At 39.5% G+C, this 18,739-nt stretch overlaps 1 protein-coding gene and 1 long non-coding RNA gene across 4 annotated transcripts in view; both read right to left on the bottom strand.

Annotated features, from left to right (window-relative positions):
* The window catches only part of LOC143353971 (ankyrin repeat and sterile alpha motif domain-containing protein 1B), a 152,995-nt gene that overhangs the window by 35,927 nt on the left and 98,329 nt on the right, over positions 1-18,739 (bottom strand). The window lies entirely within an intron of this gene.
* LOC143354004 (uncharacterized) lies at positions 17,354-18,114 on the bottom strand. Its single transcript, XR_013082245.1, has 2 exons — positions 17,796-18,114; positions 17,354-17,708 (listed from the first exon to the last, which is right to left on the bottom strand). It is a non-coding gene; the product is annotated as an uncharacterized LOC143354004 (long non-coding RNA).

Here is an 18,739-nt window from a genome sequence, read left to right as displayed (position 1 = left end):
AAGATAAATAGCGATGTGATAATATTGTATGTACAAAATTGTACGCAGAAGTTTGAAAATGTCAATTTGACCGGTCGTGGTAGGTTTAGTGTTAAACTCCGTCAAGATTCACAAAATGTCGTAATTTTTTAATCCAACGCATTATTAAATTCTTAACATTAAGCATCGGAATTTGTTTTATTCATTTTATTCAGCAAATAACAGTAGATATCCGGCGAGTTATCAGATTTATTGCGCCAATTAGATGCGTGTGCCGTTCACTGCATAGAAATGCTTGCTACGAAGAAGAATTACACGACGACCGTTATCTCTTTGTTAGCACCTAAAACGGAAGCGAGGCGGTTATTAAGATCCATATCTGTCGAGGCGAAGAGCGAAAATATTTTCTCCCCGCATTCCAAATTTATTTTTTCACGACGGGCCGCTGCTATTTCCGTCAGCTCGTAAATCACAACCCACTCCGGTGTAATTCCCTGAATTAAACGCAACCGGGGTCTTTCTTTTCCTGAAAAATTCGCCGAGACGCAACATAACTGACACGATACGGATGGCGGGACGGAAATAAACGGTTTTGGTAGCGTTCTTCGCCGCGGGACCGTTTGTTTTTCCATCTCGTTTCGAAAAAAGAATCAAGGTTCATGATTTGTCGGCGATCGACAAGTCAATTGTTGTTCGTCCGCGCGGACGTGAAATCCAATTGTATATTTATCCAGATGGGCGCTATGCACACGGTGGACCTAAAAAGTATTTGAACGCTAAATTTCTGTTTCTCGAGAAATTTGAACTGGGAATAATTTCGTTAAAGAAAATAGTACAATAATAAATTTAAACTTATTTCAAAGCTCGAAGCTTTTACTTTAGCAAGCCATCATTAATTTTTCTATAGGATATTTGTGCATGATACAGGGTGTCCCAAAAATGTTGTACTTCATTGAAAGGGTAGGTTACTGGGGTCATTTGAAGTAACCTTTTCCTTTGCGAAAATCTTCTCCGCGGCTTTGTTTAGGAGTTATTAACGAAAAACATGGACCAATCAGAGCGCGGCTACAACGGAGGGATCCCGGCGTGGGGATGGATCCCACTGAGCGCGACGTTGGCATTGGCCGAGCCGGAACCCGCCAGCTGTAGCTACGCTGTGATTGGCCCAGGTTTTTCGTTAATAACTCCCAAACAAAGCCGCGGAGAACATTTTCGCAAAGGAAAAAGTTACTTCAAATGACCCCAGGAACCTCCCTTTTCAAGTACATACAACATTTTTGGTACCCTCTGTACAAATCGACTAGAAAAAAATCATGGATCTAGTTGTAAACACTCGTTGTAAAGGGGAAGCTTCAGTCTATAAATCTACGGCGGTTTCAGTCACGAGAAACATTTTTCAATCTTCTTAAAAAATGTTTTGGAAAAAGCGTCTTCGACGAATGGCAAAAGTGGAGGCTGCAAGCTTTAAAGTATAATATAAATTTAAATTCATAAAATTATTGCAGCTCAAATATCGACGATTTCTCGAAAATGGTAAATTCAAATACTTTTTGGATCCACTGTATATCGGGGCCGGATTATAACATAACAGACACAGCGAGAGCTGTGTCGGTGCCAAAGTTAGAATCGGCTCTAAAAATAACGGAATTGCGAGCCTGAAATAGTCGAGGCGGACAACACGAATTCTACGAGAAAAATGACCCCGGCCCGCGTTCCTGATGGACATCGATGCCGCTTGCTTTCACGTTGGAACTATCAACGATCGATGTATAACTGTCCTCTATTTTTCAATACCACAGATTAATCCTATCGCTGCTGACACCGCAGAAAATCAAATTCGAAGTGCAACAGTACGTCGCAGTTAGGTATGCATTGCAAACTAGTATTGGTATGTCCCAGGGTCAGTGTTTCTCAACTCGTGTGGAAATATTAAACACTGTCTCGAATTCCGAATATAAGCTCTTTGTTGAAATTTCCTTTATCTTTTATCTTTATCCTGTCAGCCAATTAATGGGAGAATCAGGTATTCGCTGAAACATTTTTATTGTTAAATTTATGGTGTGTCGCAGTGATCTCATTAAATTCAAAGTGTGTCGTTAATCCAAACTGGTTAAAAACACTGTTCTACGACAACCAAAGGGAGCTAGTAATTCAACACAGACTTCAATAATAATTCGTTGAGAATTTGATGTTTAGGTACATTTTAACTCGAACTACCGAAAGACTTAAAACGACTTGTTTCTGAACTTTTGTTTTACAATTATTGCAATTATAGAAACGTTTACATGAGAAATTTTGAACTACTTTATTGAAGTACATCAATACCAAATAAATTCAATCTTGTTACTATTATAAAATAATATACAGTCAGGGACAAAAATAAGTGTACACCCTTTGAAAACTAATGACCCGAAAAGGAACCCAAGTAGAGTACGGTAAGCATGAAGATGGTCTTCGTACATTACGCTTTTTGAAGAATAACTTCTTCCAAGGTCATTTGAAGGTCAACATAAACATAGTATAAGCATAGTTGAATTTGTCTTTTCATTAGCTATAATGTTATACTAATCAAAATACGTCGTTCAATTTAAAAAAACGACGATGACCTTGAAATATCGGAAAATATGACCTGGAGAAAAAAAAGCTTCTCCGTCACAATAATTGTCCCACTGAACCAAACCTGCGTATTAACTGATTTTAATGAAAAAAATGTAATATCTACCGTTTAATATTCATTATGCTTTAAAAATAAGTATAATTAACATAGGCACAGTAATTGACTCCCTTACCCTATATCGGGCACAAATTTAAACAAGAATGAACGGTGGTTTGCGAAACTGGAGGCTCCGAGTTTCAAAATAAGTTTAAATTTATTATTGAAATTGTCAACGAAATGACAACGAACTTGTTATAGTTCAAATATTTACGATTTCTCAATAATTTAGTGTTCAAATACTTTTTGGATCCACCGTGGATACCGTGTCGTTAAAAATCTCGAGAAACATGTCAATGTAAATTGCAGCGAAGTTTATCAGAAGTTGCAAATCAGTCGTTTTAACTGCTTCGGTAGCCTCGAGAGATAAAAATGTAGTTTATAACGACGCCATCAATATTGCAAACCGGCACGAGGGACTCGAACGATCGAGTTCGGCTCCTCGTGTTTCCGTGCGACTCTTATCGGAACCGGTGTGCATACCGTGTAAGTGCAATATAATCCAACGCGAAGGAAATGTCTCTCTAACTTTCTTCGTCGACGCTTTCATCGAAAGAATGCGTTCTGACAAAAGTACGCTAATGCCAGACCCGAAAAAACACACGAGTTCCGTATTTCCTTCTTTTCAATCGAGAGAAAATTCTATTCTTCTCTCATGAATACTCAAGCAGTTAAATAAACGTAGACACACAATAAATGAAAATTTTCTTCTTCCTTTTACGAAATTATTTAGGACAAAGAGCTTCCGGTTGTTATGGCTGTGAGTATAATCATTGGACAGCGGATCTTTATGCAAAATACAAATTTTCTACCTAAATAACAACAAACTGCAACGAAATTATTTTCTTTCTTACTATACCCTGCGATAGTGACATTTATCATCCAGGTCTTGGCGACATATATAGAGATATCACTGTATGTCCGTGACTAGACCCGTGTTTTTGGACATATATTCTGTGAATGCTGTAATTTGAGTAAACCAGCAAGAAGCAATTAAAAATTAAGTATTGTTTCAATCGTGCTACGACTATGAAATCTATACCATTTTAAGTGATTCAATAAATACGATTTAAATGATGAAGCAGCCTCCATTTTGTGCCCAAATAGAAAAAATAGTAAGTAAAAAGATTCTTAAAGAGAGTGTATTTTACTGTAATCAATAGCATAATGGATCACATATTTAGAGGTAATAAAATTTTAATTACATAATGAAACACGTAATAGTGTGTGTTACGAAACCGCCGCACTAATTACTTGGAACAAACTCAATACTATAATGCATAACGTGTTTCGAAGGAACAATATTTTAATGATACAATGAAATATATGTTTATGGAGCTGTCCCTTTTCAGCAGAAAAATATTAAACACGAAATACTGTATGTTTCGAAACCACCACATTTATTACATGGATCAACTGTTTTTTTTTTCACGGCGTGAAAGATAATATTATAAAGATTAATATTATAAAATATAAAATGTAACGAAAAATTTATAAAAAGTGTAAAATATCTCATTTGTCATCACTAGACAGCGACGTTCCTTTTACGAAATTATTTAGGACAAAGAACTTCCGGTTGTTATGGCTGTGAGTACAAACATTGCAAAATAAAAATTTCCTACCTAAATTGCAACAAACTGGAACGAAACAGTAATTTATTTTCTTTCTTAATCTATTTTATAAGTTGAAAGTAATATAATAGTATTTTCAAATTCTTTTTGTGGAGACACTTAAAGTCTGTTGTTTATAAAACACAACCAGAAAGCGTCGACGATTGGCGTCGCAGAATTGTACAGGAATGTAGAGGTATTCCAACAGATATTTTAAAAAATGTTCGTTCGGAAATTGAGAATCGTCTGTATTATTGTTTAGAAAACAACGGAGAACATTATGAAAATTTGTTATAATTATAAAGAAATTACAAATTTTCTCGCAGTATAAGTATGACTCGCTCTACTTCTCTTTAAATATCTCCGAAACTAGTGGCGCGGATAAAAAAAAGTATCCTATAAAAATTGCTATTGAAAAAACAAAGTTGACCTTCAAATGACCTTGAGAACGCTACCTAAATAAAAAACTGATACTGCCCCCGTCTTCCCCCCTCGAAATCCTTCGACACGTGTTTTACACTTTTTTAATATCTTTCATAACTTCCGAGATATTCGGCTGGAAAGTTTCCAAACGAACACCCTGTAGACTATAATCTAACCATCATAGGCAGATTAGACTCACGAAAAACGGTCTCGGACCGTTGGAAAAAAGTAAATTAATCTTCCTAATAACTGGATACATATACACCGTCAATAATTTCACGAATTTAATTTAATATAACTACTGTACACGTACTTAAATTAAGTGAAATTAATTGCTGTACTGATTATTTTTACTATGGAAGTTAAGGGTTAAATACAAACAAATTTAGAGCATATGAAAATTATTTATGGTGTTCGAACGAAATAGGTTAAAACATTCAACGAGAACACTCTTTGATTAAGTTGCGCTGGGCTACCTTTCTACTAACAAAACAATCTTTAGAGTATCTTTAAAAACAAAATAAAATCCTTAATCCTTCCAAAGCAGGAATCCTTCGATTCCTACTAGGAGCATTCCACGTGGCCCCTCGCAGAATCAGTATCTACCCTCTGAATCACCGATAAACGCACAGCCTTCCGGAGATTTAAAGCACGAGCGTAGAAAGGACCAAACCAGCTCCGAACGTCCGCGCGATCAGTCGCGTCTACGAATTCGTCGAGAATCAAACAGAAAGAAAGAAATTACTCACAGAACGGCTCGACACGTCCGAAAACGATAATCCCGCACGTTCAACCTGGTCGGCGCGGCGATCAGCTTCACAGGGAAACAAAACACCGGTTTCTCACCTCGTCGCGCGTCCCCGAAGAGTGACGCAACGAGGGAACGAACGAACTATTATTACATCAGGGAACGCGACGAGCAACAAGTACCGCGGCGTTTTTGCGAGGCACGTCAGGAACTTGGTGCACGCAGGATTCCCGTGGAGCGCACGTGGCGCGGGTTCACGCTCGCTCGCCTGCAAGCGCACCAACACACTCGAAAACACGTACCACGAACAGAGCCAAGAGGGTCCTTCTCTTCCTTTCCCCCTGTCGCAGATGCCTGACTCCCCGGCGGTGTCCCTCGTCGGTTTTCCTTCGTTTTCCGCCTTCGAGCAACCGTCCGTCGTCCTTTTCCCTCTCGACGGGACGCGTCACAGTCTCCGACCACCTCCCGCCCCCGTTTGTCCATCAAACAGTCCACGGCCCGGCCCGACCCAACCCGGCCCGAACAATGGCCTCACAACGTCATTACACGAGCCGCTGCCGGCTCGTTCGCATTCCCAAAACACGGACCCAGCGACACGTGCGTCATCCCGGAAAAACTGTCCCAGCTGATGTGCACGATCCCACCAACGCGTGTCTGCGCAGTCAAGTGGGGCGCCCTTACACTTAGGGGACGTGGCTTCCTACACACCTATTCCACGGTTTTCGGAAAAACTTCTTCTCTTCGAACCGCTTCGGTAAGCGTCCTTGTTGTCCATACACTTCAGGACTTTCAGAAAAAACATAGATGATCTTCGACTGCTTCTACGTTCCCTTCTGTACGCCTCTTCGGGTCTTCCGAAAATATAGAGTCGATCTCTGTCTTCTTCTGGAGGTCGAATTGCTCGGAGTTCGATTAAAACTAATTTTTAATTCGCTTCGCAAAGAAACGTTCCTTTCTATACGCCCCTTTGGGTCCTCTAGAGATATACGAATTGCTTGGAGGTTGATGAAAAGCAATTTTCAGCGCGCTTTGTTAGGGGACGCCGCTTTCTAAACACCGGTCCAGGCTTTTCATTAACACGTCGCCGATTTTCTCTTCTCGGGCAAGAAATCTTACTATTGTACGACGATTGCGCGGAGGCACGTGCAAAAGAAACAAAAGTCGGCACGAGTTTCCTCTGGTTGGGAACTTCGGTTCGGAATCACTGTAATGTCACTGTCCGCTTCCACGGAGAAATCTTTTGTTTCCCCGGGCGTGTTGGTTCGGTTTCGCGTCGGTATAGGCGTTGAAGAGGCGCCCCGCGTGGAACCGTGAACGCTATGCCGGCACTGCGTCGTCGTCTCGCGGCCACTATTTTCGAGTCGAGCGGTACGCGTGAATTCCTTTCCACTTCACGAGCACACGGTCAGGAATACGAGCGTTCCCGGCGGTTTTCTGAACACGAGCGACACGCCCTGGCCGCACGAGCCGCGCGCGATGATCCACCTGCCTCGATCGATCCTCGTTCCACCGCACACTGACGGCCGATCCCACCGGTTCGATCGGTCCTCCTTCGACTCCGGGACACGTGACCCTCCCGGTTGCCTCCACCCGTCTACCTGCCGTTGTGACTCAGCCCGAGGACTTTTGGCGAGTTTCCGCTGTTTTTCGCCAACGGGAGTGTCCCGACTCGGCTTGCCCGATACTCGCGGTTGCGTTGCGAATACGCACGTGATCAACGGCAATGGCCTTGGCCACGCCGCCGCCGGAATAGCCCGATCTCGACGATGACAATTGGTTCGCGCGCCAAGGTCGACGACTCAACGCGCCATATCATCGGAAAGATTTCAGTCGTTGGTTGTTTATGTTGCCGCCAGACAATAGAACATGTCACGGAATTTGTGGACTCGTTCGCTGATAAGCTGGACGAGCCTCTCTTGTTTGACACGCGATTTCCCACGAGCGTGCTGATACCAGAAGAGGGAAGAGTCTTGTTCGCCTACTCCGTGTCAGGCGCGATAGAGTTTAATCGTTTGAATAGCAGCCTTTCTCACGAGCTGATTTATCGGCCTCGTAACCGTACGCGCGCGCTCGCCGGCAATCAAATATACATACTCGATCCTGGTTTCCTGGTTGGGCAAATCACATTCTTACCGATCATCCATCGATGAACGCCAACCTGTTCGCCGGCCGATACGATCGAACAATTCGACCGGAGCTTGTACGTGGTTTTTCCGCGTCACCGAGCGATCGCCGAGGTCAACGACGAACCGAGCAGAACACCTTTGTCCCAGCTGTCTCTAAATCACCTGGAAAAAATCCTGGGCGTACCAGAATCCGAGGAATCCGGTCGTATCACTTTCACTGGTGCCGTGTATCAACGTGTTACTCCGATCGATCCTTTGGGTGTCCTCCGACCGGTCAAAGAGCATCGGGACGACGTGGAAACCGGTCCGACCGAGCCGATTCGATTCAATTTCGATCCGATTCGATCCGACCCGACCCGACCCGACCCGAGATGGCTGCGACAGACCGGCGAGGTTCACAGGTAAACCGCTCGGGGTTCAGCGGTTCAACTCGATCGCGAAATCGAAGGAGACCGCGACCGAAAGAAACTCGAGGAAGGAACCGTGCTGGCAGGAACCGGTCCGACATTCGTGGACGCACACGTCAGCGAGCCAGTTGACCCGTGGCTTCTTATCGTTCGCCAAACACCGAGCTACGCGGTCATCCGAGTAACACGATGGACTCGTTCCTCGACGTGCCACGAGGCTGCTTAACGAGACGACTAATTCGAACGTGTTAGGTCCACGAGGAGGAGTAGTTGCTGGTGGTGGCAGTGTAAGAGGAGTAGGAGAGCCTCAGGAAGAGGAGGAGGAGGAGGAGAAAGAGGAGGAGGAGGGGGGAAGAGTACGTAGCCCGGTCCTCGCCACCCGCACTACCATCGGACAATGAGTCGGAAAGCGAGAGCCTCGGATGAGGACGAGACGAACAGAGACGGACAGAAAGTCGCTCGACTCGTATACTGGCCGGCCAGCAGGCTGCTCGCACCAAAAGATGACCCCAGAGATGGGACTAGCGCTTGACGGTACCCCAGACCGAATTACGGGCACAGGCTGTTTTACCGCCGCTATTCTATGCTACTGGGATCCAGAAACTTGTGGAGCTATTTCGTAGATTCTATCTTCAAACATAGACCCCACCTATTCTAACCGTTCTCGTTCATAACCGAAAAAATTCACACTGCTCCGTAACTGGGATATCCACTTACCAACGACCATTATTTAACACGTTAACCGCCACGTCGGTTATATATGACTGACAATGATTTTTTGCCAGGTTTAGAAATTCATTTTTATTGTAACATATCCAGATACACCCGAATTTTATTAGGATCTTTAGAATTCAAAAGGGTGAAGACAGCATCCACTATAATACATTTTAAATTTCTAGTCTCGCGCTTTCATTAATTAAATTACACCGATTTTGTGACATTCTCTGGGATTGATTTTTGGCACTTAACGTGTTAAAATCCATTATCTGATTTCAATTTTCACTGTTTTTTTTTTTTAATTGAAAAACAAAGCTGGATAAGGGTATCAAATGTGCCCCCATAATTGATCTTTCTTCATACCATTCGACAGAGAACCCAAAGAAAACCATCTGTGACAAATTTCAAATCGGTACTCCTACCACAAGAGCGGTTACAGGATCAGCACGGTTCAACGAGTTATGGTGTATTTGAGCCGTTTATTTTGATAGTGGTCTAAGCCCATTTGTCAATTACTTTTTGTTGCCCGTAATTACGTGTACATAATTTTGGACACATAAGTTTTCGCAGTTAGTTCAATAATTAAAACCATCACTTTGAAAGTGGCCTAAGTCCAATCCATTATCCTTCGGACATTATCAAAATGTGCCGGAAAAGTAATAACTTTGTTCTAAATGAAATGAAACAAGAGTATTTCATATCAACAAAATTTTTGGGGACGCAATTTTTAAAAGTGTAAAGAATTCTAACGAAGAAACAATAAATTGGTTAAAAATATGCTGGATGCGTTTTTTGAGAGATGAATCATGTAAAATTTTCTATAAGATATCAATGGATGAGAATGCAAAGTTTAAAATCCTGGATTTATGACCACGACGGGGTAGAGCAAGAAAGTTCGAAAATAATGTATTAACACCACTTTATAATTATGCAAGACGAATTACAACAGCGAAATACAAGGACATGATGGACTTACTACGATACATACCACCAGAGCACCATGACTTCTTCAAATCCCTGCCGCAAACACAAAATGTAGATGCGCAGTAAATTGTTATGTAATTTATGTAGTTAGAAAATGTCCCGAATTGCATAAATTGTGTTTTTGAAGTGTTGTAAAGATATATAAAGTAAATTGAGTATTGTTTTTTCAATTTAAAGCATTTTAAATTATGTCGAATGGACTTGGGCTCTTTCAAATTTTATAGCGAATCTGGTTGTTAACTTTGAAAGTGGCTTAACTCCATTTTTGGTAAGAAAACACACTGTAAATTTATCTCTTTTAGATACACTTAAGCAGTATGACACACATTGGTATTCTATACGTATATTTTTAATTTTATCAAAATATAAAGTGGACTTAGACCACTTTCAAAATAAACGGCTCATTTCTTCTGTTCTGCTTAGTACTATCAAAAAAGCAATCCATGAACATCATACCGGATAGCACGCACGACTGTGAATTTTTTCCGAATTTTTTACTGCAAGATCGATTTTTAAAAAATTACGAAAACTTAAAATTGCTAATTTTATATTGGTTTTCAGATGATTAGGTTTATATTATTAAGGTAATTGTGTCGTTTTGCGGTTATTAATGTGTATTTTTTCCGGATTTTTCCGATTAAGCAAACATGTTTAAAAAAATTGAAAATCTCGAAAAATACGTATTTCTCATAGAAGTTTCTCATAAAATGCTATTATTTTTTCACATTTTTTTTTTAATAAAATGCATCGTAGTTGATGAAATAAAAAATCAATTCCTCTTCGATGTTTCCTTACTTTTCTGTAGGTGCATTATAGAATATTGAACACTTCTATATTCGGAGAAGCAATGTACATAATTAAGAATTCAACTCTCAATAATTCCGATTAGCACGGCTGGTAAGGTTTCCAACTGCGAAACCTGTTTCGACCAGGATCGAATTAATATATTATTTATTTGTAATATTAATGTAGATAATTCGCAGTGTAAAGCTTGATTGTGCTACCCTTATGAGCCCTTCGTTAATAGACGTTCTAAAAAAGCGTTCTCATGGGAGAAACATTTTAGAATTTGTGTCATAAAAGCTCTTAGAGGAAACATTTTTTTACCTCACAAATTCCACAGAAATAGATATCTATTCTTTTAAACGGAACATGTAAGTTTCAACAGAATTCTTTCAAAATGGACGGTCAATTGTTTTATTTCGATTCTTGGTATTATCGCTTTTTAACAGCAAATACTGAATCGAGTAGGATTCCTATTGTGATGCAATATCTTTTGACTGACATGCGACATAAATAAATAAATAAATTTCAAGTGAGAGTCACTGCTTCAATAAAAATGGCCCTCAAAGTTGGCGGTGAAAACCCTATTTTTGAAAATATCTCGGGAACTAGAGGGTCTAAGACAATAATTTTTTTTTCAAATTTGTGTTTTCGTTCAAGAAATATAGTCACATATAAAGATTTCAGATAAAATTATTTATTTAAACAATATTTTAAGAATTCATCTTTTTCTGAAATGTTTTTATATAACTAAATTCTTTGGTCGAAAACACACAAATTTAAAAAAAGTCATTGTGCTACACCCTCTAGCTCCCGAGATATTAGAAAAAAAGGGTTTTCACCCCCAACTTTGAAGGCTATTTTCACCTCCTATCAAGGTATCAAATACTTTTCAACAAACTATACCCTGCATAAATTTCATTAAAACTGGCGTGTGATAATTGGGTAATGTCCCTTGTCAGTCTGTTCCTGTTGCAGAGACAATGTGACCGATGTTTTTCGAAGCCGACGGAGTTCCAGGTCCTCGAAAACATGGACACGACCCTGAGGAAGAATTGAATGGCACGAAGCAGACAATGAATCCACACTCGCGTGGAACGCGCTTGCATATGGCGAACGCTCGTTCCAGCTGACCAGGGTCGACCATTGTCATGTTAATGAATAGAAGACACATTTTAGAGCCTGGAAGTTGCCTCCCTTCGCGGATTGCGTGTCGGATAATTATTCTGTACCTGAACAACGATGTCAGCAGGCGAAATAGATTTTTCGATGGATCGAACATTGGAAAATCGAACTGAATAAGGCATGAATCTATTCAATTGTTCGCGCAAAATTCGGTTTAATGCAAAACTGGTTCGAGTCAAAACAGTTTATCATTATGAGGAATTGAGTAAAAGTTGTATAAAACAGAATAATATCGAAGGATGCAAGCGACGCTAAAATAATGTTACGATTATTTTATTAAATGACGATTAAGATGTGCTGAAAATCGAGAAATATAGACTTGCATACATCAATTTTGCATTAAACTGCTCGCTCGAACTGCAGAAAAGCTACTTCCTCCCCGATTTCGATGGTTTTGTAATATGTTGTACAACATAACATTTTGAACAACTTTTTCCTATACTTATAAGGTGTGGACTTGCTTACTTTCCGAGTTATTTACGAAAAACTGTCTGCGCCACAACAATGAATTCCGTCTACAGAGTGTCCCAAAAATGTTGTACTTCCTTGATTCCCGAGGTCATTGAAATAATTTTTTCCTTTGCGAAAATGTTTCCCGCGGCTTCGTTCATGAGTTATTAACAAAAAATACAGACCAATCAGAGCGCGAATACATTTGAAAATAAGCCGATTTTCGCAATTTTTTTCAATGAGAATATTAAGCCAATCTTTTCGAAACTTATTGGACATTCGAATGGATATTTCAACAACATACAGAAATTTTGTTAACTATAAATAAGACTCAGAAGTAGAGGTATAGCTTCGTCGAAGTAGTAAAACTGCGGGAGAGATACAGTCGTCAATTCTAGTCCAAATAAAAATAAAAAGATAGGAACTTTTTATTTGTTATACAGGGTGTCGCAGCTAAAGGGGACCACCTAAATATCTCCTTTGTTTCTAATGGCACAAAAAATATTTATGGCATAATTTAAATGGTATCGAAGGAGGAGTACCATAGAAGAAAAATTTCTTTTATCCAATATATTTTTTCATAGATTTTTCGAGATCATCGTTATTTTTTATCAGGAAGATTTATTTCTTTTCATTCCATCCTGTAGCGGCTGAGAAAACACATTTGAATATGTTTAAGTCATGAGGTGACCTTGAGTACCAAAAATGTGATAAAATTGTAGGTTGAAATAAAAGAGATATTTAGGTGGCATCCTTTAGTTGGAACACCCTGTAAAATTATAATTACCCTGTACAATTATGTAATCAATGAACCTATGAAATCAAGAAAAAGTGCTTATGCGAGTTAGCAAGAAATCCGCATTTCGTACAGATTTTTGTACGTATCGGTCCCATTCCAAATCGGTGAGGTCGCGCCATTTATAAAAAATTATAATCTTGCAACAAGAAAACCTCTATCCATCTATTACGTGAAAAGTGGAAAAATATGTAACGACGGAACATACTTTGAATTAAATACTCCCTATTTTTCTATCCAAACCAAAGAGTGTTATTTACCAGAAGAACAGCAGAAATATATTCCATCGCTTAATATTAAAGCAATGATTTCTCTTTTGCGCGCATCTATTCAAAGATCAAAATCGAACCGAATAAGAGTCGATAAATTATCGACATTCATACCATACGGTGGGATGACTCGTAGTTCTCGTCAGACGTCGGTGAGCCGTCGACAAGTTCGTTAGTCTGGCTTTCTGGGAAACTTCTCGGAGGTCGTGACTAATCCACTCTATAGTCAAGGAAACGGTACGTTGTCCATTAAAATGCGTCGTGCGTGCGAGCGAACACGCATCAGGATCCGTTGGTTTCGCGTTGAAGATCAATGGACGCGCGTGAGCCACGAGTAATTACACGCTCGCGGAACCAGCATTCACGAAAGCGAGAAAACTGCCTTTCTAATCGCGCATTTTACTCGGTTTCCGAGTTTAAACGGGAATTTGGATAATTATAGTGCGCCGCTCGAGTAGCGTAAGGTTGTAGTTAGAACCAGCGAGGAGGATTTAAGTCCCAGTCATTGTAGAATCACCACGGAGAAGGTGAACATCACTAATCCGGGGCAAAGTTGTTGCACTAATACGGGCCTTATTTCACATCTGTTAGTACATAACACAATCAAATAGAATCTTTCGCCGAGGTCGTTGATATTCAAAAATAGAGAAAAATGTAACCAGAAATTTGAAATATTATGCTAAAAGAAATACAACCAGAAGTTTGAAATATTATACTAAACAAAATATAAATATACTGAAATATAATATATACATAACACAATCAAATATAATCTTTTGCCAAGGTCGTTGATATTGAAAAATAAAGAAAAATATAACCAGAAGTTTGAAATATTATACTAAACAAAATATAAATATACTGAAATATTACACTTCTCGTTTACAGAATACTTGTAACGTCGAATTTCAGAACGCGATTACACTATTGTTGACTTATGAAAATTATTAAAGGAGAAAATACATTTTCATTTGATTTCTGTTCCTTGCAATTTACTTGGAGAATTTTCGTTTTGCATAGAAATCTGTAGTCTAATAATAATATGTTTAACCAGCGTTCGACGTGTATACATGTCAATCCAGAGCTCTATTGCGGTGGGGTTGATGTGTATACTCGTCGTGTAAAATAAAAAATTTCCATTTACTATAAAAACTGAAAATTTCAATGAGCAAACAATGTCATTTAGTGGTCTGTTTCCTTTATTTTACCAATAAATCTGCTATGTATTATTTTTATAAAAAAATTTGATTATTCTCACGTAACAATGTATTTCTTTTTACAAGCTAAGTTGATTATTTTTTACCTTGCTTTGAAAAATACCACACTGAAATCAACCAAATTTGTTAAAGTTATTGTTTTCTTTAATGTTTCTTGTTTATGAATTTTATTATTTTTTGACAATTTTAAGTTTTCAATAACTTTTTCAACAAAATGAATTGTTAATTTTTTATCGAATAAAAATGTAATCCTTCCTTATTCTGCTTTATTATTTTTCGTAAAATTTATGATAGCAGCGCTTGTCCTGCCTTCGGGATAGCCATGAGGGATTTTTAAAATTAAATTCCGCAGTTAACTGGTTAATGGCAATCTCATTGTTCGTTGAGTAGATCCCATTTTGCCTACTCTGACAATACACAAAAAGAAATTTTCAATCGGCACCCCCTCGTTGCGAAATTAATTTCGTGGCAACGATAAGCGCGCGTGTTGCCAACGAGCGATCAGGACGCGGCCACTTATCTGTTTCGAAACAGTTCCGAGTTATCTATAAATTCGTACTTCACTCGGCCCGAGAAAAACCCGCTGGAATCGTTCCGAAAGAGCAGGACAGCGTCGCGTGAGTCATGTCCCATGGCTTATGCATTCCTGCGTGATGTCATAATCTAGTTCGCCGCCGGGAGCATTTGTTAATTGTAGGAAACGTTTGTTTGTTTCTCTTTCGCATCCTCAATCAGCGAAAGAATCTTGCAACACTTAGTGTACAATTTACGAAAACCAAGAGTACTAACAATTTAAAACACAAATTTTAAGATTGCATTTAAATTTCAACTTTAAAACATTGTCTCTAATCGTTCGAAGAAAAAGGTTTTCAATTCCTGCTGCAATAACGAAAAGAATTATAAATAGAAATAAACATTTGCAGAGAAAAACTGGTATGCAGGGATTCACAGGCAGCAATAAACTATTTTCCATGCAGTGGAGTAGATTAAGCTAGGGTAAGGGACCCGATTACTGTGGGGGTACCAATTACTGTGCCTATATGAATTATACTTATTTTTAAAGCATAATGAATACTAAGAAAGAGATATTAAATTTTTTTCATTCAAATCAGTTAATACAGTGTTTACTCGATTTATGTCCAGAACCCGGGTCTAGCCACGGACATATATCGGCCAGGAGATACTATTCTTTTATCCACGCAGCCTTACTGAGGAGAGTTCTAGGACTTTTATCGGCTAGGCATTTGGGACAAGTACACAGTAAACACTGTATATATGTTATATATCTCTTTTTTAGTATTCATTATGCTTTAAAAATAATATAAGCACAATAATTGGTACCCCCACAGTAATTGGGTCCCGTTCCTAGGTTGCTGATTGACTAATATTTAAAAGCATAGTCATAGTCAGACGCGAAATCTGTGCGGCGGTCGAAAATAGCCACGATTTATAGGTCCATTCGATACGCGTGTTTCCGCGTTCTTCCGCTCGACAACAAAGAGGCGCATACTTTCCGTTACGGTCATAAACGAGCCACAATGAGGAGCTAACTAGCCCACAGAAAATAAATTCCGGTTCCTTCGTGTTGCAACGCGTTGCCCCGTGCAGATTGTGATTTTCCCTCGTGAAGATAAATAAACCTTTGTTCAACGATGCACGATGCGCACAGGAAATAGTATTTTTTTCATTGATAAGAGAATTCTCGCAGAAGATCGACGCGGCGAAAGAACCGTTATCAATCAACCAATGGAAATTCTTCAACCGATAACATATCTTTGAACTTTAAAAAGCTGAACATTTCGGGTTTGGATTTAAGCTGTGCCAATATTAGCCCTTTGTAAATGAAATTGTTCTTTAAAAATAGACATGCATCGTACAGCTAATTATATTTTCATTACACAGTCTCAAACTCTACAAAGTAAGTTCTAAGAAACGAGTATGTGTATGTACAGTGTGAGAATATTCTTTTCACTGTAAGAATAGTAACTGGGAAAGCGTATACACAGTGAAAAAACTTTTAATAGCGATTTTTCAAATAAACACTCTCCTTCTGGTAAATACAGTCTCTACTCGATAAATGTCCCAAATATTTAGCCTATAATTGTCACAGCAGTATCCCTACTACCGCGGATTATACCCCGTGAGGAGCCTCGGTCGCCAAGAAGTGTAAACAGAATATGGATCAGGTATATCGGTGATCGCTACTAATCCAATAACAAAACTTCTTTATTTTTCATTATTTTTTGTGGGACTTTCACCAACATAATCGTATAACGTTTACACTCCTCGAGAACTCTCAAGCTTCGATATCTCTTTCTACGTTCGGCAGTGAATCAAAGAGTAGTATCTTCTAGCCAATAATTGTCCCTGGTCAAACCCGTGTTTTGGACAATTATCGAGTAGACATTGTATTAAATTAAGTATGCGTTAGAAATAGTATTTTACTACCTAGTAGTACTAGTAGAAGATTACGGATAAGAAATCTTGCTTTTTCAGAAATAGACTGCGGATATTCATGTACGATAAAAATTGTCTGTAACCATTGCAAGATGGAGGAACTACATACAGTGAATTCTCGATATATGTCAACAACACGGGTCTTGCCAGCGTCAAGTATCGTCCAGGACACATACGGTAGTGGGGATAATTCCGCGACGTTTATCATCCAGGCCTTGCTGGTCTGTTTAAGTACAATAAGATCCCATAATAAAAAACATAGGTTTCCATTTGAAAAAATAAAGTTGACCTTCAAACTACGTTGAAAACGCTACCAAAATAAAAAAACTGATACTGCTCCCCTCTTTCCCCCTCGAAATCCTTGGACACGTGTTTTACACTTTTTTAATATCTTTCATACTTTTCGAGATACTCGGCTGGAAAGTTGTGAAATGACCACCCTGTATAGAGAAGTCACTGTATACATTTAGTTATTTTCTGAATAATTTGAGAGGGTTGAAAATAATAGTGTTTTTAAATTCTTTGAATGCGTTTACTGCTCTGTGCTTTATCCACTTGTTGCTGTCGCAAACGTGTATGTAAAATTCCACAGTCTACTTATACGCATTCATATGCATAATAATGTTCGTTTCGCTTTTCTATTAACTAAACCTTGAAGCCGCGAATTCGACGAAACTTCTTCGCAAGCTATTCGCATTTATTCAGGCCGAAATCGCTGACGTTCAAGGTACTCGTAGAACTTTCCGAAAAAGACCGAAGAAAGGAGCTACACCGGATTCCAGCGAGAGACGCCTCTACGAAGATTGAATTCTGATTTGTTTGAAGTTGATGAGAGATTGTCGAGCGGCTGAAGAGACAAACACAGATAAGATACACCGTATCGTTTGTCAAACGAGACATTGCCCCGTTCCCGACACGTGTACCCAGCTCTTACCTTTGTTGCGGCTCGCTACGCATCTCTCGGAATGAGTTTTGATACACCCGCTGCCGGTTACACAGTGCGCCGCGACGTGTATCGTTGCGCTCGCTTTCGTGTGAAAACGTTTTCGTTGAATGCTAATGGCGCCGCCACGATGTTCCTTTCCTCGAGCACTCCGCGCGCCTCGTTACGACGAGTACTTAAATATTGGTGTATAATTACTGTCGCTATTGAATCCTATCGTTTCTATTGCGGTTGTTGTCCTCGTCGGTTGTCAGGTGAGTTGCATCGACACCGCCGATTAGTGTCCGCTTAACGGGTCCCAGATCGCCTTGGGAACGCGAGCTCGTGCTGTAACGAGTATTGTAGTCCACCGGACGTAATGCGTGGTTTGCTTTTATGTCACCTCATGCGGACGTTCCCGGCGAATCGGAGCAATGACGTTAACCGAGCCGAATCACACGGTTGCAGACCGGGGAACTCGTCCGACGATTCGACCGTTTCAAATGTCTATGCGAATCGCACTGCTCGTTAACCTTATCCATTAGCCAGGATTAGTCGACGTGAGAAACATTGGATGAATCGGCGGAAAAAGGAAGTCGGTATGTATATTTTATCACACTCCGCGACAAAAAGATAGCACACGCCGAGATTTACGCGATCTTAATTTATTTTCACTTTTTTTTTCTATGCCTGCATTGTTTCAGGATACGTTTAATATCGCGTCCCAAAGGGCCAAACTGTGTTAGTATATTTTATGGGTCTGAACGAGAAAGAAATGTTATGTAGATGTTAACGCTTTATTAAAAGTTATAAACGAAAATACACAGTTCGAAGAGAACGAAGATAGCGATATTCAAGTACTTGTTGTTTTGTGCGGACTATCTGCAGTCATTAAATGTATACTAATGTTTATTTAATACTAGCTATTGCTAGTAATCACTTAATACTAATTATCA

This window comes from Halictus rubicundus, chromosome 5, assembly GCF_050948215.1.
Source record: "Halictus rubicundus isolate RS-2024b chromosome 5, iyHalRubi1_principal, whole genome shotgun sequence".
NCBI lineage: Eukaryota > Metazoa > Arthropoda > Insecta > Hymenoptera > Halictidae > Halictus > Halictus rubicundus.
This window is presented reverse-complemented; position numbering and strand designations above follow the sequence as displayed.